This window comes from Lepidochelys kempii, chromosome 9, assembly GCF_965140285.1.
Source record: "Lepidochelys kempii isolate rLepKem1 chromosome 9, rLepKem1.hap1, whole genome shotgun sequence".
Lineage (NCBI taxonomy): Eukaryota > Metazoa > Chordata > Testudines > Cheloniidae > Lepidochelys > Lepidochelys kempii.
Genome location: NC_136388.1, coordinates 99678048 through 99701496, shown reverse-complemented (window position 1 = coordinate 99701496; position 23449 = coordinate 99678048).

Sequence of the window (23449 nt, the reverse complement as noted above, 5' to 3'; positions counted from 1 at the left end):
GGCACCTTAAAGACTAACAGATTTATATGGGCATAAGCTTTTGTGGGTAAAACACCACTTCTTCAGATGCATGGAGTGAAAATTACAGATGCAGGCATTATATACTGGCACATGAAGAGAAGGGAGTTACCTCACAAGTGGAGAACCAGTGTTGACAGGGCCAATTTGATCAGGGTGGCTGTGGTCCACTCCCAATAATAGATGAGGAGGTGTCAATTCCACGAAAGGCAAAGCTGCTTTTGTAATGAGCCAGCCACTCAACACTGGCTCTCCACTTGTGAGGTAACTCCCTTCTCTTCATGTGCCAGTATATATTGCCTGCATCTGTAATTTTCACTCCATGCGTCTGAAGAAGTGGATTTTTTACCCACAAAAGCTGATGCCCAAATAAATCTGGTAGCTTTTAAGGTGCCACCAGACTCCTTGTTGTTTTTGTGGATGCAGACTACCACGGCTACCCCCGATACTAACCACCACATTGTTTACAGCAGGGATTCCAGTACATTTTCCCTGGTCAGCATGGACAGAAATGGATTCCCAAGAACCATGAAAGCTAAAGAGTAGTCTCGTACTGTTACAGGGGTCACCGGATTGCACTGTTACGCCCGGATTTACAAAGTCCTTTTGCTTAGCAGGTGAGCACTGTTCAGGCTTGGAAGAAAGGCTTGTATTGTTATTAGCTTTAGTCAGTCTCCCTTGCAGGAGCTGTGGCTAGCAGCAATGGAATTTGTGCTCTGCTTCCGGCTCTCTGACTGGAGTCACTTCTTTAGGCAGAGTTGCCCCTTGGCAACAGGGATTTGGTTTTTGGGCTGAGCTTCCTGAAAGCAAGGACATCACCTTCTCAAGGCCCCGAACTGCTGCCAGACGTCTCCTCAACACACACTGCCTCTCTGACTCCACTTCCCCATTTCTTCCTCCTCTCACGCAATGGCACTTGCAGGTCACTGCACCGAGCAGGATCCGTGCTTCGACATCAGCTTGGACGTAGGCCAAGGACAGAAATGAGGAACACTGCTTCCCAGAACCGGTTCAGTTTGGTGAGTCAGCTGAGGATTTCTGCCAACGAGCCACAGCACTCAGTGGAAGCATTCACTGTGGCGGGTTGCGGTGGGCCTACGAACCATGGTTTGCATGCTCTGAAGCCTTTGCATCGGGCACAACAGAGCACCCCACCAGTGTGGATACAGGCTGTTACTTTAAGCCTGGCTTGACTGGAGTGTGGCTACCCTCCCTCCTGCCAGGTTGACTCCAGGGATGGAGCTGGAGGCCGAATTGTACAGCAGGAATATATGATACAAAAGCTTTGATTTCCTTCACTTATACTGTGCTCAGCATTGTCTGAGTCCTTACTGAGAACAAGAGAACTCCGTTTCCGAGGAGGACTCCACGTGCTGGGGGAAGGGGGATGCTGAGATCAAGCTCGATTCCCAGTCTCCATTCCCCCAAATGCAGGTAGGGGCCAGACTCTGATCTCATTCAATCTAATGGGAAATTTGGTCACAGACTTCAGTGGGAGCTGGAGCAGGCTCTAAACCTGGTTCTAACACCTCGTTACCTAAATAGTTAGGAGATGAAAGGAAAACAGAGGGCTAGAATACACAAAGTGAGGCTGGAGGCTTGTCTCATTCTGAATGCCTCAGTGACCATAGCGCACACAGAGCTTCTTAGTTTATTTGCATCTCAGCACTGGTGTGACATATGGCAGGGCAGAGAGCCCCAAGGTTTCCCTATCTACTGAGCTGTCCCTCAGTCGTGGATCTAGGAAACCCAGGGATGAGGAGCTGAGGCTGAATGGCATCAAAATGGGATATTATTGAACAGAAAACAAATAAAGTCACGATACGTCGCTGATTTTCCAACAGAGCTCAGCTCCTGGTGAAGCCCCTCGGTGCAGTGCCAGATTTCCCCGGAGGGTGCAGAGAAGAGGGGCAGCTGCTGGGTGCTGAGACTTTGGAGATCCAGGCACTATGGCAGCATTCCTGGGAGACAGGGCAGTACCCACCCCGTTACAGATGGGGACACTAAGGCAGAAAGGCTACAGCCAAGAGCACAGGGAGTCGACAATGACCAACCCAGTCCAACTCAGCCTTTTCGTTCTGAAGAATCCCTGGTGCAATGATTGTAGATGGTATGCAGCACGCAGAGCTCACTGCAAGGCAACCAGCAACCAGTCTGCCCGACGCAAGGTTTCAGGAGGGAAAGTGACAAATAACGTCTCCATTTTAAGCCATTACGCCCGGTCTTCACTGGTGCTTTGGGTACAGAGGGCAACCAATGTGTATGATGAATGGAGCTAAACTCCAGCTAATGGCCACCTTAGGAATAATGAACTCTCTCATCAGCCCAAAGGAATGGGGGAATAAATCCTCACCCGGAGTCTGGCTGGAGCCTCGGCACCTGTCCTAATGCTGAAGGATTCTTGCCTTTTTAGGCTGTTTTCTCAGACGCATGGGCCAATTAGATTTATGACAGAGAAGGCCCCTCATTTTGACAGCCCAAGCCCAGAGGGGGAGGGAGAGAAGCCGATTCTGTGAGTCTCCCTCTCTGTTTCTGATTCATACCCTGCAGCTCCTCTCAAGGAAAAGGCTCATTGGCAGTTGGTACTTATGATTCATTATCTCTGATCGTGATCCAGTGACACTTTTATTGCCAGCAAAATGGTCCTGCTGCCAGCACGGTAACCACAAAGGCTTGCACCAGGGAGTGTTCAGGAGCTGTTCTCCTGTGCTTGATGCAGAGCAGACAGCCAGCTTCTTGTTACTACTCTGCCCACCACCCCGGGTGTGGCTGGGATCCAATACAGAAGCCAACTGTTAGCTGTGCAGCCCCCGCAGCTCTTGTAACAGATGAAAACCTTCTGCCAGTGCTGCAGAGAGGGGAGGCCAGGGGGATTGCAATGCTTTAAATCCTCTTTTGCCCCTTTCTGCACGTGATACAGTTGCACAGGCAACGTCTTCAAACAGTTCCCAGCAGAAGAGGGTGGAAATGTGGGGTAAGGAGCACAGGCTTGGTTTGTCTTGGACACCAGGCAGCTCTTGGAGCTCGGTGGGTCACGGCCTTTGGGGATCTCAGCTCCCTGCAAAGCGCCTGGCTCGTCCCCTCAGGGGTGAAAGCGGAGGGAGCGTGTGCTCTATGAGGGAAGGGCCAAATGCCAGCCCGGTGCAAGAGGCTGAATCACCTTTATCTTCTATGGAGCTGCTGCCGCAACCATCCGGTCTGTGCTTGGCACATAAAGTCTCAAGTCAGAGCTGTCAATGGCCAGAGGCTGCAAGCCAGCTGGATCTGTCCCCGGGGGAATTCCCCCAGCACAAGGGATCTCCTTGCATTGCACAGAGCTGGCTAGTCTGGCTCTACGAACCCCGTGCCCCACGGCAGTCCAGCATGGCGGTGGCATTCCTATAGCTAGCGGCCACAATGACAGTTAGTTATTTGTATTACCTAGGAGCCCCCGGCATGGGCCAAGGCCCCACTGCGCTAGGCGCTGCACAAACGCAACACATACTCCCTGCCCCAACGAGCAAAATGGCCCTAAAGGAGTGTGAGGAGCCAGGCACAAGTCAGGGTAGGCTGGGAGGCTTCTCTAACCTACACAAGAGGCTGAAGCAGCCCCTGGCAACCGCAACAAGAAGGAGGCATCCCCAGCCCCTCAGTCTCCATGCCAAGCTCAGTTCAAGCGTGAGCAGAATGTGGCCACAGCATTTCAGCCCATAACGCTGAGCGAGCTCAGGCCTGCAGCGAAAGCAAGGTGCCCATCCTCCTGCAAGGCAGGGACAGGAATCCTGCGGTGTAGGACTAGGGCAGGCTGCTGGTAGGGTGTCCTAATCCGCAGCCCCAGGGACTTCCCCGCCATGGCTAGACCTGCCTGCCACTGGCACGGCATAGAGCTTCCTTGCCTGCGATGACAAATGCTTTTAAAATATTATTAAGTGAGAAATCTGCCTCCCCTCTTTGTGCCAAGTTTCGATACCGCACAGGGCTGAATGCAGCACTAATGAAAAAGCGTCAAGGATTTCTTGTCATTGAGCTAAGCTGCCAATGAGGTGGGAGCCTGGGAAGAGACCGTCCATCCCCCAAGTCATCGAGAAACACAATGGGCCAAACTCTTCTCACTCCTGCACTGGTGTAAATCTGGATTAAAGCCCCTGGCTTCTCTGGTGTGTACTTTCCCTCGGGAGTGAAGTAAGAACAGAATAGCCCTACCTAGGAAGGGCACATAAGTCCTCCGCGTTCGGGGAGCTAGACAGAACATTGTATTTCAACTGAGACAGTTATGCAGGGGGGTTAGCTAGTCACACATTTAATCCTGCATTTCTGACCCACCCAAAACCGCCAAGTGACTCAACTACTAGTTTAGACTGAGCAAGAAATGCCGTGTCCGGCCCAGAGAGATGTTTTCCTAGGAGCAGCTGGCTCCATTTGCATCAGTTTTCTTGTAATTTCCTCTGGGCCGAGCCTCTCATGAATGATGAATCGAGAACATGACCGGTGAGTCGTTCATAGCCCGCCCTGCGCACTGAAATGGGAAGACCACCAGCCAGTCGGTCTGCTGGAGTGAGCTCGGCTAATCCTCGGTTCTCATCCGTGTGTCAATTAGCAGCGTTGCTAAAAACAGGGACGAGCAAGTGCCAGTGTACTGAATTATTTACTTCCACTTTACCAAGGACACTGGGGCGCCCGGTGATTTTCCTTCCTTCCCATTCTAACCCACAGTCAAAATCACAGAGCAACTGCTTTGTGCTACAACAGAGCCAGGGACTATTCAATACTAGTACTGGCAGGTGAAGCAATGGAACATGCTGCGGGAATCCAAGCTTCACCGGGATCATCTTTGTATCTGGCAGCCTGCTAAGGGGGTATTGCTACCCTGGGGTCTGAAGCCCCACTTTCCCATCCTGGGGCTTTCAGACAGCGCCTTTCCAAGCAGAGACCTCAGGAGGTGCTGAGACACAGCGTCAGTCCCGGCACGCGCAGGACTAGAGAATGTGCGGCTGACTCTGGGGATCAGCCAGGGCAATCGGGGGGTTGCAGATTCCTAAGAAATCAGGGCAGATTTAAAAATTGGTCACTGTCGATCTCGGAGGCTCGTGAGCCTCGACACTCTCCGAGGCCATGCAGCCCTGGCTGGTGCTTGGGGTTCCAGAGAACTTGACAAATGTACATTTCAGTACAAAGTACAGGCAAACAGTCAACACTTTAACCACCACTAAATTGCAGCCCCCTTAGCTAGGGGTTAAACAAACAGCACACAGCAACGTGCCGGCTTAGGGCTGGGTAGTAAAGAAGCCCTTAACCGACTGAAACAACAGTGGGGAATACAAGGAGGCAGGACATTTGACCAGGCCACTGAGGTTTAATGTCCCTAGTTTTGTTAGGGGACCACTTCCTACAGCAGCAGGGCAAGTTGAGTTTGTGGGGCCCCAAACTCAAGTCCTAGCCCAGCTTAGCTGGTAAGGGTTGCCACGATCACAGCGTACCAGTGGGCTGGCCAGTAGAGCACATGCCCCACGGGACCGAGCCTTGGCGTTAATGAACATTCCTGGCTGCCTTTCAGCTTCCTCCCCTTGCCCCCACCTCTCAAGACCAGCGGTACTCGCCCAGGCTCCGAGACAGCACGCTGCTCCCAAGCAGTTCTGGAGAGCTAGCTGTGGGCTGACGTGGCCTACGCTTACAATGTAGATTAACCTCGTGATCGCTCTCCGGGGTGTGGAACATTGACACCCCGAGCGCTGTAGTTAAGCCGACCTAACCCCCCCATGTACATGTGGCTAGGCTGACTGGAGAATGGCCATCAGCCTAGCTATCACACGCAGGGAGGTGGATCAGCTACGTCGACAGAAAAACCCTTTCCATTGGTGTGGAGGAGATCTCAACAGCATGGCCCCGCAGCCATGCCCCTGCAGCACCCACAGCGTAGCTGGGTCCTAGCTGTCCACGTGCCGAGCTGAGCGCTGGCAAGTGATGGTCTGGAGGGGTTGGGCCACAGGAAAGGCCTGCATTTTCTCGAGGTCTCATGCCAGCAGGAGAAACTGTGAAAACTGAGTCTGCAAATGAGCTATTGTAGCAGGCATGGGGCTGCTTTTGGGCCGAGGGCTTCTTGCTGCCTTGCACACTGGTCCCGTGTATTGGTGATTGGATTCGCTTTTTTATTTTTTGACATTTTTTAAATGGCCAGTTGTAGCAGTGTCGCCTTATCTGGTCCTGATTCTGGCTAGCCACTGCCTCAGTTTCCCCTCATGCAGGTGGGCTCACACGACATTCCCGGGGGGACTCACTGCCAGGCCCAAGTCTCTTTCGAAGCATAAGTTCATTCTTCAAACATAAAACTTTGGCAACCCATCAGAATAAAAGCATTCCTTTGCCCCACCCTGGGCTCCAGCTTCTCCCCTGGCCTCTCTCTGTGCTGAGAGTGACACACTCTCCCCTCGCCCTGCTTCAGAGCTAGAGCCCAGCTCCTCTCAGCTGAGCTCTCCCGGCCCTTTTTAGGGCTCACCTGCCCCCTGCCCAGCTGGCTCTGGTAACTGAGCAGGGCTGGCTGGCCCCAGGCCCCCCGGCCCTTGAGGAGCAAACACCATTACACCACTTCAGCTACAAATGCTTTGCACTCAGCTGGGCCGTAGACGCACAGCTGTGTCCGTCTGGGGCTGTTACTACAGTGGGGCCTGGGAAGCCAGGCGACGGTCACAGCACTCCTAGCACAGAAGATTTCTGGCGCTATCCTGTGTCGGGCAATGCCAGGGCCTGCATGTCCTCAGTCGCCTCCATTTTATTTCCTCCCCGTCTTTCCGGACTGAGGCTCAGGGCCCTAGGCAGGCAGCGTGGGCCTTGTCCCGTCTGACGGATGCACAGGCGGGCGTACAGCACGGCGCCACAATGCCGCTCAGGAAGGACAGGGTCTCCCCGCACAGCTTCAGGCCAGGCTGCCTTTCCCCATCCACCCCACCCCGTTTCGACTCCCCGCCCCTCCCAGACTGCAGCTGCTCCAGGAGCCCGCCACAACTGCTTTGTGTGGAGTCCTCCGCCAGCAGCCCAAGGAGAGCCGCCCCGCTCGCCGGGGCTGGGCGTGTGGGGGAAGGCATACACCCTGGCCACTGCACGGGGCATTCTGAACTTCCTGCTGGCAGTTGGTCCTCCAGTGGCTGGCACCCAGTGCGTTGCTGGGGAGCAGCGGGGTTAAGGATCAGCCCCAGCAGGCGTGACACCCTGGTGAGTAACACCTGAGTCGGACAGTGACAACCGCTCCTTTACCAGAGGTCACAGACTCTGCGCTCCTCAGCGTCAGGCACCTGCATTCTCCGGCACAGCCTTTGCTGGGAGCCAGATGCCACTGGTTAAAGAACCCAGCCAGTGCGGACGGAAAGCAGCTCCTCTGAGAAGGGCCAGCAATGAATCCTGATCTCTAGGCGCTTGGGTTTCGCTTTAAGAGCTTGGCTTGGTTTGGGCTTCAGGGCCGCTTTGCCAGGCCCTCCACCCGAGCCCCTCTGCGGATCCCAGCACCTGGGCTGTGGTGGTCCAAGCTCCCTGCACTCCAACTACGTGGCCCGAAGAGAGACGGGCAGGAAAAATGGAAGGAAGCCAATGCTCGAGTCAGGCCTGACCGAAGGGATGCTTGGAGGCAGCCGGAAGGACACAGAGCATGACAGGGCCCCCCTTTTCTTTCTATCGGGGACTCAGAGAGGATGGATGGGGCAGAAATCTGGGCACCGGACTTGGGAGACTGGGGGCTCAACTCTCTGCCCTGCCCCAGACTGCCAGGGTGCTACTGGGTGAGTCACTTGATCTCCCCACGTGCCATGGGACATTGACTCTAGCACGATTAAGTGATGCAAGCACTCGCTTCACGGGGTGCAAGAGGGTACAACCATTAAAGATTGTGCGGTGCTCAGACAAGTACCTCAGAGCACGACAGTTCATCCTCGGTCATTGAGGACACTTCTGGGTTCCTCTGAGCTCCCAGATTGGGGCAGGGCCTTGATGTGAAATCACTTCTTCCTTTGCACAACTCCCACCCGGCTCATGGGCCTGTGCTCCGCCCTTGGAGACCAGTCCCCGACCCTCCATACAGCTAACGCAGAACGGGGCACTTCACACCAGTTTGCCTTCGGCTGCACCCGCTCCCTATTCGCTTCCAAGTGCCACTCAAAGGGCCAGATACTGAGCTGCGTTCGGGCAGCTTTGTTCTTCTCCGTGAGCGTAAAACTGCCCTAAAGCCACAGAGAAATCCCTAGGCAGCACAGAGCAGCCACAGTGGCCCCTCTGCCATCTCATTAATGACATGTGACTGGCACAAGGGGCTAGGAGAGGGTTTATAGCCACCACATCCATACCCCAACTGCTGTAACAACCCCACAGGACTGTAGGCAGCCAGAGCAAGCCACTGTGAGCCTTCCCCAAGTGGCTTCCTGGAGAAAGGCTGTGTGGGCTGACGCACGACTCACTCCTTGCTTATGGGCAGGCTGGTGGAGATGAGCATTTCGCCCCTCTCTAGACAGCACCCGAGACTTCGCCGGTGCCATCTCCAGCCACATGAAGGCAGCTGTCACTCAACCAGCGGAGAGGTACTGAGCTCCCTTGGCATTTAGCAAGGACGACTCCAGCAGGAGATTGTTTCAGCTGGAGGTCACTGAATTCATCTCTGAAGAGACGTGAGAGGAACACTCTAAATTAATTCTGCACTTAAAAAGGAAACTAGATGATTCCTCCCTGCCCTCTCTGGGCCGACCCTATCAGGATATTAGAACAAACATATTACTGAGGAGGGTTTCTCACTTTCCAGCTTCTGGAGCACCGCCTTCTATGAACCAGACAGAGCCCAGATACAATGCTCATTATTTTCCAGTGAACGGATACAGAATTTATACTAATTCCCAGTGGAAAAGAAACCATTTTCTGGGAAAGAGCATGACGGGGAGGCGCTCAGAGACTACAGGACTGGATCTGCTATAAACACTTAGGGGTTAGCTGAGGGGCAGGTTTTGTGCTTTTTCTTCTGCCTTTTAAGTAAAGGCCTCGCTGACACAGCCCTTCAGCAATTGGTTACATTCTGTTGGCTCTTTATAGGACAGGGGTTTGTGATTTATTCAAAAAATAAAATTTGAAGAAGTGTTAAATCATCACCACTCATGTAGATTTTCAGAAGAGCTCATCAGCCACTGAGGCAACAAGATAATTTCAGCATCTGTCTAAAGTTCACCAGATCCTACCTGTCCACTTTGACACCCTAACAGGGTGGGACCCTCTTTGTGTTCTGTATTCATTCAGCGTCTAGCACAATGGGGTCCCGGGCCATGACTGGGGGTTCCAAGGTGCTACAGTAAGACAAATAATAAATGATGATAATAGTAACTTCGCCAGCGCTGCGGTGCGACAGTCAGCAAATAGTTGAGAGCGAAAGCAAAGGCTGAATGGGTTCAACCACCTGCCCCGGAGGGAAGAGGACCCCCGGCCAGCTCCGCCAGATGGCTGGAGGCTCTGGACTCAGGGTGCTCGGTTTACAGGGTGGGCGCGGGGCTGTCCCTCCGGAGAGAGTGCCTTGTTCCCCTGGAGGTGGATGGGAGGAAGGTCAATGGATACTGGGATACGGGCGCGGAGGTGACGCTGGCCCAGCCCGAGGTGGTGGCCCCAGATCGGGTGGTGCCCAACACCTACCTGACCCTGACAGGGGTGGGCGGAACCCCATTTAAGGTGCCCGTGGCAAGGGTACACCTGAAATGGGGGGCCAAGGAGGGCCCCAAGAATGTGGGGGTGCACCACCATTTGCCCACTGAAGTTTTGATGGGGAGAGACCTAGAGGACTGGCCAAGCAAGCCCCAGACCGCCCTGGTTGTGACGCGTAGCCAGAGCCGGCGAGGGGCACTGCTCCCTGACCTCAGGGAGGGTACCGCACCGGAGGCGCAGGACCCTTCCCTGGTGGGGAGGGAGCGCCGAGGGGCACGGCTCAGAGAGGCTGAGGCCTCAGACCTGGTCACTGAGGGGGAACCGGGCCCCATCCCTTCCCCAGCCGCTGAGTTCCAGGCCGAGTTGAGGAAAGATCCCTCCTTGCGGAAGCTCAGGGACCTGGCCGACCTCAGTGTGGTACGGACCATGAGGAGAGGCTGCCAGGAGAGGTTCCTGTGGGAGAAGGGGTTCCTGTACCGAGAATGGGCTCCCCCAGGGGAAGTAGAGTCCTGTGGGATCAGGAGGCAGCTGGTGGTCCCCCAGAAGTATCGCCGCAGGCTCCTGTACCTGGCCCATGACATCCCCCTCGCAGGGCACCAGGGAATCTGGCACACCTGGCAGAGGTTGCTACAGAACTTTTACTGGCCCGGGGTCTTTACCACGGTCCGGCAGTATTGCCGATCCTGTGACCCCTGTCAGAGGGTGGGGAAGGCCCGGGACAAGGGGAAAGCGGCTTTGAGACCTTTGCCCATCACAGAGGAGCCTTTCCAGAAGGTGGCCATGGACATCGTGGGGCCTCTCAGCAGGACGACCCGGTCGGGGAAGAAATACATTCTGGTGGTGGTAGATTTTGCCACCCGCTACCCCGAGGCAGTGCCCTTAGCTTCCATTGAAGCAGACGCCGTGGCCGATGCGCTCCTGACCATTTTCAGCCGAGTGGGGTTCCCCAAGGAAGTCTTGACAGACCAAGGCTCCAACTTCATGTCGGCCCTGCTCCGGTGCTTGTGGGAGAAATGTGGGGTCCGGCACGACTGGGCCTCAGCGTAGCACCCCCAGTCCAATGGGACACTAAAGATGATGCTGAAAACCTTTATGAACCAGCACCCGCAGGACTGGGACAAGTACTTACCTCACCTGCTGTTTGTGTACAGGGAGGTGCCCCAGGAGTCTACCGGGTTCTCGCCTTTCGAACTGTTATATGGAAGGAGGGTGAGGGGCCCCCTGGACCTGATGAGAGACGAGTGGGAGGGGAAGGCCACTCCCGATGGAGAGTCAGTGGTGGAGTATGTCCTGACCTTCCGAGAGAGACTGGCTGAACTCATGGGCCTGGCCAGGGAGAATCTGGCCAGAGCCCAGAAGAAGCAGAAGGTCTGGTATGACTGCACGGCGCGGGCCCGTGCCTACGCCACTGGGGATCCGGTGATGGTTCTCATCCCCGTGAAAAAGAACAAACTACAGGCCACCTGGGAGGGCCCTTTCAAGGTCGTCATGCAGCTCAATGAGGTAAACTATGTGGTGGAGCTGTCAAACCGGGCGCACCACCGCCGCGTGTACCATGTGAATATGATGAAGCCATATTATGCCAGGGGGAATGCGGTGTTGGCCGTGTGTGGACAGTGGGAAGAGCAGGGAGATGACCCTTTAGTAGATCTATTCCCTGGGACCAGAGCTGGTTCCCCCCTGGAAACAATTCCCCTCTCGGATCAGCTAACCCCTGCCCAGCAAGCTGAGGTCAGGGAGGTGCTGCATCCGTACCGACAGCTGTTTTCCAACCAGCCTGGACGCACTAATCTGACTGTCCACCGGGTGCAGACAGGGTCGCACCCGCCGATAAGATGCTCCCCCTTCCGAGTCACAGGGAAAACTGCTCAGGACCTGGAAAGAGAGGTCCGGGACATGCTGGCTTTGGGGGTGATCCAGCCATCTGCCAGCCCTTGGGCCTCGCCGGTGGTGCTGGTCCCCAAAAAGGACGGGTCGGTCCGGTTCTGTGTGGACTATCGGAAGCTCAATGCCATCACTGTATCTGATGCCTACCCCATGCCCAGGCCGGACAAGCTCCTAGACAAGCTGGGAGGAGCTCGGTACCTTACCACCATGGACCTTACAAAGGGCTACTGGCAGGTGCCGCTGGATGCAGATGCCTGGCTGAAATCGGCCTTTATCACCCCTCTGGGGCTCTATGAGTTCCTGACCCTGCCTTTCGGCCTCAAGGGAGGGCCGGCCACCTTCCAGCGCCTAGTGGACCAGCTCCTGAGGGGGATGGAGAGTTTTGCAGTGGCGTATATTGATGACATCTGTGTCTTTAGCCAGACCTGGGAGGACCACGTGTCCCAGGTTAGACAAGTGCTGGCCCGACTCCAGGGGGCTGGGCTGACTGTAAAAGCGGAGAAGTGCAAGGTGGGGATGGCTGAACTATCTTACCTGGGCCATCGGGTGGGGAGCGGCCGCCTAAAGCCGGAACCAGCCAAGGTGGAGGTGATCAGAGACTGGCCCGCTCCCCACACCAAAAAGCAGGTCCAAACCTTTATTGGGGTGGCAGGATACTACCGAAGATTTGTGCCCCACTTTAGCGCCATAGCCACCCCCATCACCGAGCTATGCAAGAAGGGGAAGCCAGACAAGGTGGTCTGGACCGAGCAGTGCCAGGAGGCTTTCCGGGTGCTGAAGGAGGCTCTGGTCAGTGGCCCAGTCCTGGCAAACCCAGACTTTGACAAGCCCTTTGTGGTGTTCACCGACGCCTCCGACACGGGACTGGGGGCAGTGTTAATGCAGGAGGATGAAAAGGGGGAGAGACACCCCATCGTGTACCTGAGCAAGAAGTTGCTACCCCGGGAGCAACACTACGCGGCCATCGAGAAGGAATGCCTGGCCATGGTGTGGGCCCTCAAGAAACTAGAGCCTTATCTCTTCGGGCGACACTTCACCGTCTACACCGACCACTCTCCCCTGACCTGGCTGCACCAGATGAAAGGAACCAACGCCAAGCTCCTGAGATGGAGCCTGCTCCTGCAGGATTACGACATGGACGTGGTCCACGTGAAGGGAAGTGTTAACCTGATAGCGGACGCGCTGTCCCGGAGAGGGGGCCCCGAACTTCCCCAGGTCACTGGTCACAGTGACCCCGCTCAGTTCAGTCTCGAAGGAGGGAGAGATGTGACGATGTGACGCAGCAGGGAGGGGGGAGTGTTGACCTGGGAATGTGCCCTGGGGATGGGAGACCTGAGAGCCTGTCCCCTGAGCCAGGAGGGGGAGGGGGAGGTAACACCTCTGCCAGGAATGTGGACTGAGACTGCAGCAGGGAACATGCTGGGTGGGTTTAGTTTTCAGTTTGGGGCTGGGTGGAGGAACACAGAGAACCCCAGGGCTGGGGTCTAAGCTCCCTGCTCCCCCCAGAAGGGCGTGATTGAGGGGTCCTGGTTGTACCCACAAGTTCTGTTGTGGACTGTGTTCCTGTTGTCCAATGAACCTTCTGTTTTACTGGCTGGCTGAGAGTCTCAGTGGATCCCAGGAAGAGGGGTGCAGGCCTGGACTCCCCCACACTCCGTGACAACTCAGCAAATAGTTGAGAGCAAAAGCAAAGGCTCAATGGGTTCAAAACGTTGTCAAGTCACTGTACAAGTATGATAAGGAATCCTCGTGGTCAACTCAGGCAGCCAGTTACGGGTTGCCACCAGACACAATCTCGGTACCCTTTATTCAACTTTGCAGTGTTTGTGGGGGAAGGTGGCACCCGATTGTCCAGCAAAGAATCAGGCTGGCTGCATCGGCCAGAGCCTGAAGGATTAGCTGCGTTGCTGGGAAGATCATTTCAGGATGCTTCTCAGTTGTCCATCCCCTGCAGCCCCTCTTCCACTTGAAGAGGGGCAGAAAGTTCTGGGAGAGCCACTTGCCTTCAGCCAAGAAGAGAAGTGGATCACAGTCCATAAGCTAAAGCCTGGGAAGGCACCAGGGGTTTGTAACATCTCCCCTGGGTTGCTGAAGATAGGTGAGAGTATTGTGGGACTGTGGCTGCATAGGATCTTCCCGACTCTCTGGCGCACTAATATCAATCCCGATGACTGGGAGAGCGGGGGTGTTCTGCCTCTGTTCAAAAAGGGTGATGAGGCCATCTGTAGCAATTCAAGAGGTCACACGCTATTGTCAGTCCCAGGGAAAGTCTTCATTTCTGTGTTAAGGACACTGTGGCAAAGGCCGGGGTACTCAGTGTGGCTTTAGACCTGGTCATTCCACTGTCGACCAGATCTTTACCTTGATGCAGCTCTTTGAGAAGATGACTGAATTGAATAAGTCAAGGGCAGCTCTTTTTATAGACTTTTGACAGACCCTTGATTCAGCGCATGGAGTAAGCATGTGGGATCTGGTGAGGGGACTCGGCGTCCCTGGGAAGATAGTGCCACTGGTAGACAAACTCCGCAACAGAAGGGAAAGCTGTGTTCGATTCAACAGCAGATACATAGCACGGTTTCCCATCTCCACTGAAGTTCAGCAAGGCTGTGTTCTGTCACCATCCCTGGTCATATCAGCCCTGACTGGCTGGCAGATATGCTTGAGGAGGCAGCTGTCGGCGGCATTGAGCTGACATCACTCTGCTTTGGGATCTCGAATACACCGATGACATTGGCTTGTTGGCTCAGTTTGGTGAACCAGTGCAGCCAATGGCCAATCTGCTTTGCCTCCTGGGCTACTCAAGTCTTCTGCTCTTGGGCCCCTTCTCCTGGCCCCTGCATTGCGTCTCATCCCTGTTTATTCCCCAGCAGGACTCCCCCAATGACTCCCTCCCCCAGGACTCTAGAAGTTTATGTCTGGAGTCTTCCTATTCCCACTTATAAGCCCCATCTGAGGTCTTTGCCCACACAGACGCTTACTCTGCTCCCTGTGGCTCTTCCAGCCTGGCTTTTCCCAGGCCCTTCCCAGGGAGGAAACCCTCTTTGGTCCTCTCTCTGGGGTCTTCTCTTTCTCAGAATGCCCTTCCCCTTCCTACTCCCTTTCCAGGACCCACACTCCAACATAGGACTCTCAGTTTGGGAGGCTTATGCCAGCTCCATGACTCCCCCTTCCCCTGGCAGTTCTCTTTGGGGCTCTTACTGTCAACTCCAAACCATCATTCAGGGCCTGCCCCCACACAGGAACCTATTGTCCCAGGCTGGCCTCCACCCAGAGGCCTATTCTATTATGTGTGGGCTTTTTCCTGTCTGCAGCGGCTGCAGGCCTTCTCCAGAGGAGAACTCCCTTTCTCTCTCCCTTCCTTGTTAGCAAATTTCTCTTCATACTGTTCTAGCAGCCTCTTTGTAGCTCGGCTGCTTCATTGCTAATTCGCTAAAGGGTGCCACCTAGAACACCTGATTGCTCCCTGGTGTAGCTCCCAAGGTCATCATGGATCTGTTAGGCCCTAACTCTCCTGAAGGGCCACTGGCTCTATGACAGGTGCCAAAAGCTTCAGTGGAGTGACAAGATCGCCAGCGATGGACATAAAGGTACAACCAGACCACCTTGAGCACCTGGCCGGAGACTGATCCAGGTGGTGCTCGATTTGCAAGGAGGTAACGTCCCTCAGGGATTTGCTTTGAGGAGGATGAGTGGAGTCTATTCATTGGATTTAGACACCTACTGGGATTTTCAAAAATGCCTCAGGTCTAACTGCTGCTTTAGGAGCTTAAGTACCAGCAAAAGGATCATAGAATAATAGGGTTGAAAGGGACCTCAGGAGGTCATCTAGTCCAACCCCCTGCTCAAAGCAGGACCGATCCCCAATTAAATCATCCCAGCCACGGCTTTGTCAAGCCTGACCTTAAAATCGTCTAAGGAAGGAGATTCCACCACCTCCCTAGGTAACGCATTCCAGTGTTTCACCACCCTCCTAGTGAAAAAGTTTTTCCTAATATCCAACCTAAACCTCCCCCACTGCAACTTGAGACCATTACTCCTTGTTCTGTCATCTGCTACCATTGTGAACAGTCTAGAGCCATCCTCTTTGGAACCCCCTTTCAGGTAGTTGAAAGCAGCTATCAAATCCCCCCTCATTCTTCTCTTCCGTAGACTAAACATCCCCAGTTCCCTCAGCCTCTCCTCATAACTCATGTGTTCCAGTCCCCTAATCATTTTTGTTGCCCTCCTCTGGACTCTTTCCAATTTTTCCACATCCTTCTTGTGGTGTGGGGCCCAAAACTGGACACAGTACTCCAGATGAGGCCTCACCAATGTCGAATAGAGGGGAACGATCACGTCCCTCGATCTGCTCGCTATGCCCCTACTTATACATCCCAAAATGCCATTGGCCTTCTTGGCAACAAGGGCACACTGACGACTCATATCCAGCTTCTCATCCACTGTCACCCCTAGGTCCTTTTCTGCAGAACTGCTGCCGAGCCATTCGGTCCCTAGTCTGTAGCGGTGCATTGGATTCTTCCGTCCTAAGTGCAGGACTCTGCACTTGTCCTTGTTGGACCTCATCAGATTTCTTTTGGCCCAATCCTCCAATTTGTCTAGGTCCCTCTGTATCCTATCCCTACCCTCCAGCGTATCTACCTCTCCTCCCTCCCAGTTTAGTGTCATCTGCAAACTTGCTGAGGGTGCAATCCACACCATCCTCCAGATCATTTATGAAGATATTGAACAAAACCGGCCCCAGGACCGACCCTTGGGGCACTCCACTTGATACCAGCTGCCAACTAGACATGGAGCCATTGATCACTACCTGTTGAGCCCGACAATCTAGCCAGCTTTCTATCCACCTTATAGTGCATTCATCCAGCTCATACTTCTTTAACTTGCTGGCAAGAATACTGTGGGAGACAGTGTCAAAAGCTTTGCTAAAGTCAAGGAACAACACATCCACTGCTTTCCCTTCATCCACAGAACCAGTTATCTCGTCATAGAAGGCAATTAGATTAGTCAGGCATGACTTGCCCTTGGTGAATCCATGCTGACTGTTCCTGATCACTTTCCTCTCCTCTAAGTGCTTCAGAATTGATTCCTTGAGGACCTGCTCCATGATTTTTCCAGGGGCTGAGGTGAGGCTGACTGGCCTGTAGTTCCCAGGATCCTCCTTCTTCCCTTTTTTAAAGATGGGCACTACATTAGCCTTTTTCCAGTCGTCCGGGACCTCCCCCGATCGCCATGAGTTTTCAAAGATAATGGCCAATGGCTCTGCACTCACAGCCGCCAACTCCTTTGGACTCATTGCTGGCACCTCCCTTTGCAGCTGGGAGTAACATGGCTGGTTCTCCTCCTCTAGCACCCCCTGTTGACTGCTGCTCTGGTCTGCCTCTTCTCATGACTTAGTCCTCCGGCAACGTCATGTGGGTGTGACGGGATCCCCGGGGTGCAGCCTGGGACCGTGGGACCGCTGTGCCCCCTAAGCTTTCTCCAGCCTGGACTGTCTCTCACAATGCCCTGCTAGTGACCAGCAGCAACCCCTCCAGGCGCTGTGATCACTGATCACAACCGCATGTGGAGCCCCCACACCCAGCTAGATCGCATGAATGCTCCCAGAGCCACTCACGAATCACACAGAGAAAGGCACCCGCCAAATCTCCCCAGCTCCCAGCACGGTACCCCAGGAATACACCGTCTTGCACTGCTCAAGAGGAGTAATGCAGATTTATTAACTGGTTCACCATTTCACCAATGGAAAGTGGACATACACCAGCCTTTCTAAACCTGAGCAGATTTGCCCCACACTTCATACAAACTCACTGGTAAAGATAAACAGATAAACAAATGATTGTTTTTAAGCTGCGTAGCGTAGGTCGATTTACTGCGATAGTGTAGACATACCCCTAGTTGCTTGCAGCCTAGGTGGGGGCAGGAGAAAGGGTAGACACATACTGGGCCTTGTCTGTTTTGCACCCTCAGTCCATGTGCTTAGAAGACAAGTCCAGGCATGTCTGGAGGCATTGCTGAGTTTCCAGGCCAGGTTGAGGAATTCCCCTGGTGTGGCCTCATGCAGGTGAGTCATTGCATTGTCGCTCCCTTGCTGGACAATGGCTGTTGATGGTTGTCTGACACCCCGCCAGGGCGTTGGTTACTTTCCTAGCTGTTGCCTCTGGGGAGCTAATATCTGGCTGGTGCTCCAACTTAGAGCATGTTTTAGTGGCAGCCAAACAACATAATTCTCATAACTTTACATGTGTTAATGATACACATCTATGGATAGAGAAATGACTTTTAGCAGATCATAACCTTTCCCCTGATACCTTACAAGGCATGCTTTATATGTAGGATCACGATTATATGAAAATGAGGAATATGGGGGTTACAGGACGATCCCCCAAGGTACAGAATATCACAGTGGGTTCCACCCCTTCTGGGGTAACAGAAAGTCCAGCAACAACAAATGTCCGGTCCCTCCTGCAGGTCCGCTGCTCTCAATTCTGGGCCTAGTGATCCACATAGCCATCTCTCAGGATGCTCAGTTGTCCTTATCCCCTTCTCAAGGGCTTCATGCCACCTTACCCGTGGCTGGTCAGGGAGCCCAGGCCTGCCCTCTACACTGGGCAGTCAAGGTTCAATCTGCCAGACTCTTTGTATTAATTTAGATGGAATATATGGGCATAACCCAATCACGGCCCTTTAACATTAAACAGTGTTAAACAAGGACTGGGATTTGATATACTGAGACCTCAACCATTGCAAACACTCTATAAAATTCAGACCAAGGTTAGAAATGTATTGACTGGAACACACAAAAGGAACAGAGTCAAACACAGTTAAATAGTATTAGAAGTGAAATTGATTGTTTATGTAAAATAAACTTAAAACCTACCAAAGTCCTGTCCGGAGGCAGTGAATATTGGTTAAAGTCTCTTATTCAGTGGAACAGTTCTTCCTGGTGGGGGAGAAAGGGTTAGTCCTGTTGTTCAATTCTGAATGGAGACCGATACTCACATTCTTGCCTTAGACAAAGCAGACAGAGACTGGAGACAAGAGGTAGGATAGTAAAGGTGGGGGAAATACGGCTTTTTGCTGATGTTCTCAGGATACAGGGCGGCCGGTCAGTCATGCTGAGGATGTGACATCCTCCAGGACCCTTCCAGTCTCTCCTCCCAGACAGTGACTGCAGAGCCCCCTTCTGCTCCAGACCTCCCACCTTTAGAGCAGCCACCCAGCTCTCCCGCACTGCGGTCTCATCTTTCACTGGGCTGGGCCACCCTTAGGTGCAGCCAGGAAGGGGTCTGTGCCCTACCACACCTTTACAAATCTGGCTGTGCACGCCTCCATTGCTCAGTCACTTACAGCCATCTGTCTCGTGTGTGTTCGAAGAGCAGAAAGGGGCAAGGGGGTCCTGTGACTGACTAGCAGCGCCCCGTGATGGAGCGGGGACACCAGGAGAGAAAGACCAGGACTCCCCACCAGCTGACTCCCTTGCACGTGAAGGGAGTTGTGTTTGTGCGTGGCACCACCTCTCCCGAGATACAAGACCCCACCGGGGCGGGACGTGGGGAAGACAGGAATGAAAAATCGGGAGTGCTGCAGCTGTCGGGGGGTGAAGCATAAATAGGAGAGTAAAATGTGTGTGTGTGGGGGGGTATTTCCCCCCTAAGCTGCACAGAGGTGGTGCCTATGAACCCAGCCCAACTCCAACGCACCGTGCATGGCTCAGCCAGTGCCGTATTAACACCTGGGCCGACAAGGCCTAGGCCTAGGGCGGAAAATTTATAATAGCAGCCACAAGCTGCTTCCCCCGGCGCTGGTTCGCGCCCACCACCCCCAGCCCCGCCCCAACTCCCCTGCCCCCATTCCCCGCCCCCTCCCTGCCCCTATTGGTCCCCTTCCCCAAATCCCCACCCCAGCCCCGCCTCCTCTCCTGAGCGTGCCGCGTTCCCCCCTCTTTCCCCCTCCTTCGCGCACAAGCATGGGCAGGGAGCGGGGAAAAGCAGGACCTGGCTGCGCGCTCAGGGGAGGAGGCGGAGGCGAGCTGTGGTGGGGGGGCCGGGAGCTGCTGGGCGGGGGAGCGGCAGCAATTATTTCAGGGCCTAGGGGTGGCAAAATCATTAATCCGCCACTGGGTGTAGCACACCAGGTTACAGACACGAGGTGGTGCGAAATCCGGGCCCAGAGGCGAGACGCCCAGGTTAAAGTCCGGAGTGGCTCCCCTCTCTCAGGACTGGAGATCAGCCTGAGCAGCTCCCTTCAAAGGGAGCTGAAGGGCTGCGTCTCTGCGCAGGAATTCCTCCACGGTGTTTTCCTGTGTCAGGCGTTTCGCAGGAGGCCTGTAACACACCCACAAGCACAGACACATGTACGTCCCCCAAATCCCCTTGGCAAGTCAGCACAGTCCCAGGAAAATCTAGCAGGAGAGAAGCACTGTAAGGCCACATGCAGCAGGACTGCTAGATTCCAGCCTGGAATGCTAGGACACGCAGCAGGAAATCCTGGGGCCCTGGGACATGAGTCGGAATCCTGGGGCAGACTCCTCATTCTAGCAGAGGTCCCTAAACAGAAATATATTTCCAATGGCCTGCGGCCCATGAAGCCTTCTGACAGTGGACAAGCCAGTCCGGTTCCCAAGGGACGCCTGGTGGGCATGTCCCGTTCCAAGGGAACATCCTAACAACTGATCTGAGCTCGAGCACTGGTTTCTCCTCTCACTTCCATGGCAGTCAGTCAATCTGGAGTCACTCCGCTGAACTCACTGGTGTCAAACTGTTCTAAGTGAGAACAGGATCAGGCCCATAGATCATAAATGCAGGCTTAGAGAGAGGTACTGGCTGTGGGGGAAGCAATGGTTCCTTTGGGAAGAGCAGCAGAGAACACTGATGAGAGCTCTAATTACATGCACTGTGGAGCAAAGCAGAAAGACCTGTGCAAAAATCTAGCTACAGCCTCTGAAAGGGCAGACAAACGCTGTCCAGTGTCTACAAAATGCACAGTGCAGACGCCCCTCATCCCGTCCTTCTAGTGAGTCCACGGTAATGATGGGACTTCAGGGCTAGATCCTCACATTCCAATTCAGGGCAACGTACAAAGCAAACGGGCAGGTCGGATGGAGGGGAGCACGTGTGTGTCACATGCCATGTCCCTCAGACTTTATCCACCAGGGAAAAGCTGAAACGGAAAAGAAAAACCAGGTCAAGACCATGCCTGCCAGCAACACTGCCACTGGATTGCTGCCATTTCCATTTTCATCAGGGCCCTGATGCGAACGAGACTGCGGCATGTCTCAGGGTTTCTGCTCCGTGACAGACAAGACTCTGCACTCAGGCCCCTGCCACGCCATGTAACCCTGAACCGGTGCACAAGAACGCTCAGCAGTCAGCCATAGGGAGCGGCACTTTCCCGGATGTTTGCCCACCTCTCGGGCTCTGAGTGCTCTGTGATCCCAGAGGGTGGGGAGAGGAATACGACTGGAACCTCTCAAACTCAGGGCTCGGCTCCTTGGAATAAGAGCAGCCACACAAAGAGATCATCAGAAATAGTTAATCTGCTTTAAATTCATACCCTTCCTTATTCCAGAGTCATTTCTGTGTGTAGACAAGCCCTAACTGCTAGTGTAAAGCTTTAAAATGAACCGCTTATTTTCAAAGGGCTTTTTCTCACTTTAACATCTCCTATTTAAAGAAGGGGTTAGCTGGCTGCTTTCTTTGGAGAGGATTTTTCTAAATCCACAGCTCTTTGGGGCTTATCCAAACATTTCTTCCTCCTTTCTGCGTCTCCTCATAATAAATAGATCAAAGTGATCTATGTATTCAGCACTAAGGCCGGATTGGATAAAACACTGTCTGCCTTCGGGACCGCAGAGGCCCATTCAATATGTAGAGCAAGCCTTGAAAACTGGATATTTCCCTGGGCTTCCCACTGGAGCTCCGACAATGTAAAAGCTAAATGGAGATTTTATTAAGCTTGGCTGCCACATACAGCTGTGCTCCAGTGGGGATGGGCTCTAGAGTGTATTTCCAAATGGCTCATGCCCCGAATGCACTATCAAGTGTATTCTTTTATATTCTGTATTGTAGCTTCATCTGTAAAGCACCGTCCCCATTCTGGACAGACGTTTGTAACGGTCCCACCATCAGAGCAGACAGGACATTTGGGATTGCTGGCCAAACTCATTCGTAGCTCTCTCGTTTTGTCCTCTTGCTTTCAAACCTGTTCCCTAGCCCTGCTCCCAGTGCAGCCACTGGAAAGTCTTCCATAGATGTGAGGCCACAAGCTGGCCTGAGGGGCATTGGGCTGCCTGGCAGGTATCGTCAGAAAGATGCCTGTTCTGAGTCCCGGGCTAGAGTTGTTCGACTTGTGGAAGTTTAAGATGGTTGTGGAGCAACAAACACCTTTGGTCTGGCCACGTGCTAGCTGAGGGGGGTGCTGCTGAGCTGCCTTGGGCAGATGTCCTTAAGGTGTGGTCTCTTGGTTTTGCCCCATTACCCCTGCAGATGGGCTTCCCCGAGCCAAGTCCCTGGGTCCTTGCTCCGGCGCCCTGCTGATGACCACAATGCCAACGGGCAGATCAGTTCTGATGGCACATCCCTGAACTTGGAAGGTCTCTAACGCCTTCCTGGTTGGATGAGCCTTATGCCAGCAGCGCCGATGTGGCTATGCAGAACAAGCCTGCCTTGAGCATCCCCCGCACCTGCTTCAGCCCTTGTCACTTCCACTCCGCTCTGGGAGCTACCCCCCAGATACACCCCAGCTGCTGCAGGCCGGGCACGCTCGGCCTCATTGTCCAATGGAGACCAGCCCGCGGAAGAGACGCCCAGTCGCATAGCTCCCCCTCCGCCAGCATGGAGAGGCACCAGCCACCTCACAGCACCCCCTCTCCTGCCCTTAGGCCCCATGGAGGGTGCTTCCCGGGTGAAGGGAGCACACAGCAAGCCCCTCTGGGCCTGGCCTAAGCAGGGAGGCAGATTTTGTGCAGATTTCCAGCCAGGATAGAGGCTCCCTAGCACAGACAACGCCTCCTGCTTGCTGGGCAGCTGCCATTAGCCCAAATCCACTGCCAGGGGTTACCCTCAGCACCCTCCCAGACTGCAGTGCAGAAAGCCTGAGAGGTAACTCCGGCGGTCCCCGGTAACAGCACTTACTGCAGATGCTGTTCGAAAGGTCACCCTGGCACAGAGCTTATTTAAGAACAGATCTATATGTTCGTCTTTCACTCTGACGAGCAATCACGTAAGCTTACACCTACCAAATCCGCTGGCCTTGTTCCCAGCTGCAGAGACGTGGGCAGGCACTGCTGGCCATGTGGAATCAAGGCCTTAGCGTCCGACATAGACACCCGAGGGAAGAAACTCACGCTTTGCCATTGCAAGAGGCACTTCCGTCGAGCCCGCCCTGCGACTGGCACACTTGGAACCGCTGCCCTGTTTCTACCAGAGCCCTGACTTTTGGAAATAAACGAGACATTTCCTTTTGCAACCAGACTGGGCAAGAGTCACTCACAGAAAAAGTTGTACGTAGCTTGACGCACAGAGGGAGTCAGGGAACTTGCTAGGAGAAGTCAGCTCAGAATGGGCTTACATTAAAAAAGGGGTAAAAAAAATTTCTGTACTTGTTTTTCCCCCTGGTAGGTGGCTTGTTCTACTGAAGATGAAACAGGAACTAAAATGTCTTCCTCTGTTTGTATCGGCTCGCCCTTCGCTGTAGCGTGCTCCAACAGAGCGCGGAGGGCCTGCAACCCAACAGCGAGAAGAAAGCTCACACTGCGGTTAGACTGGGATTGAAGAAATCTGTGCTCATGTCCCAGCTCTTCCCCGGACTTCAGGGGGCAGGTCACTTTGCCTCTCTGTGCCTTGGTTCCCCATATAGAAACCGGGGACAATAACCTTTCCTTTCTCCCACCCTTTGTCTGACTTGTTAG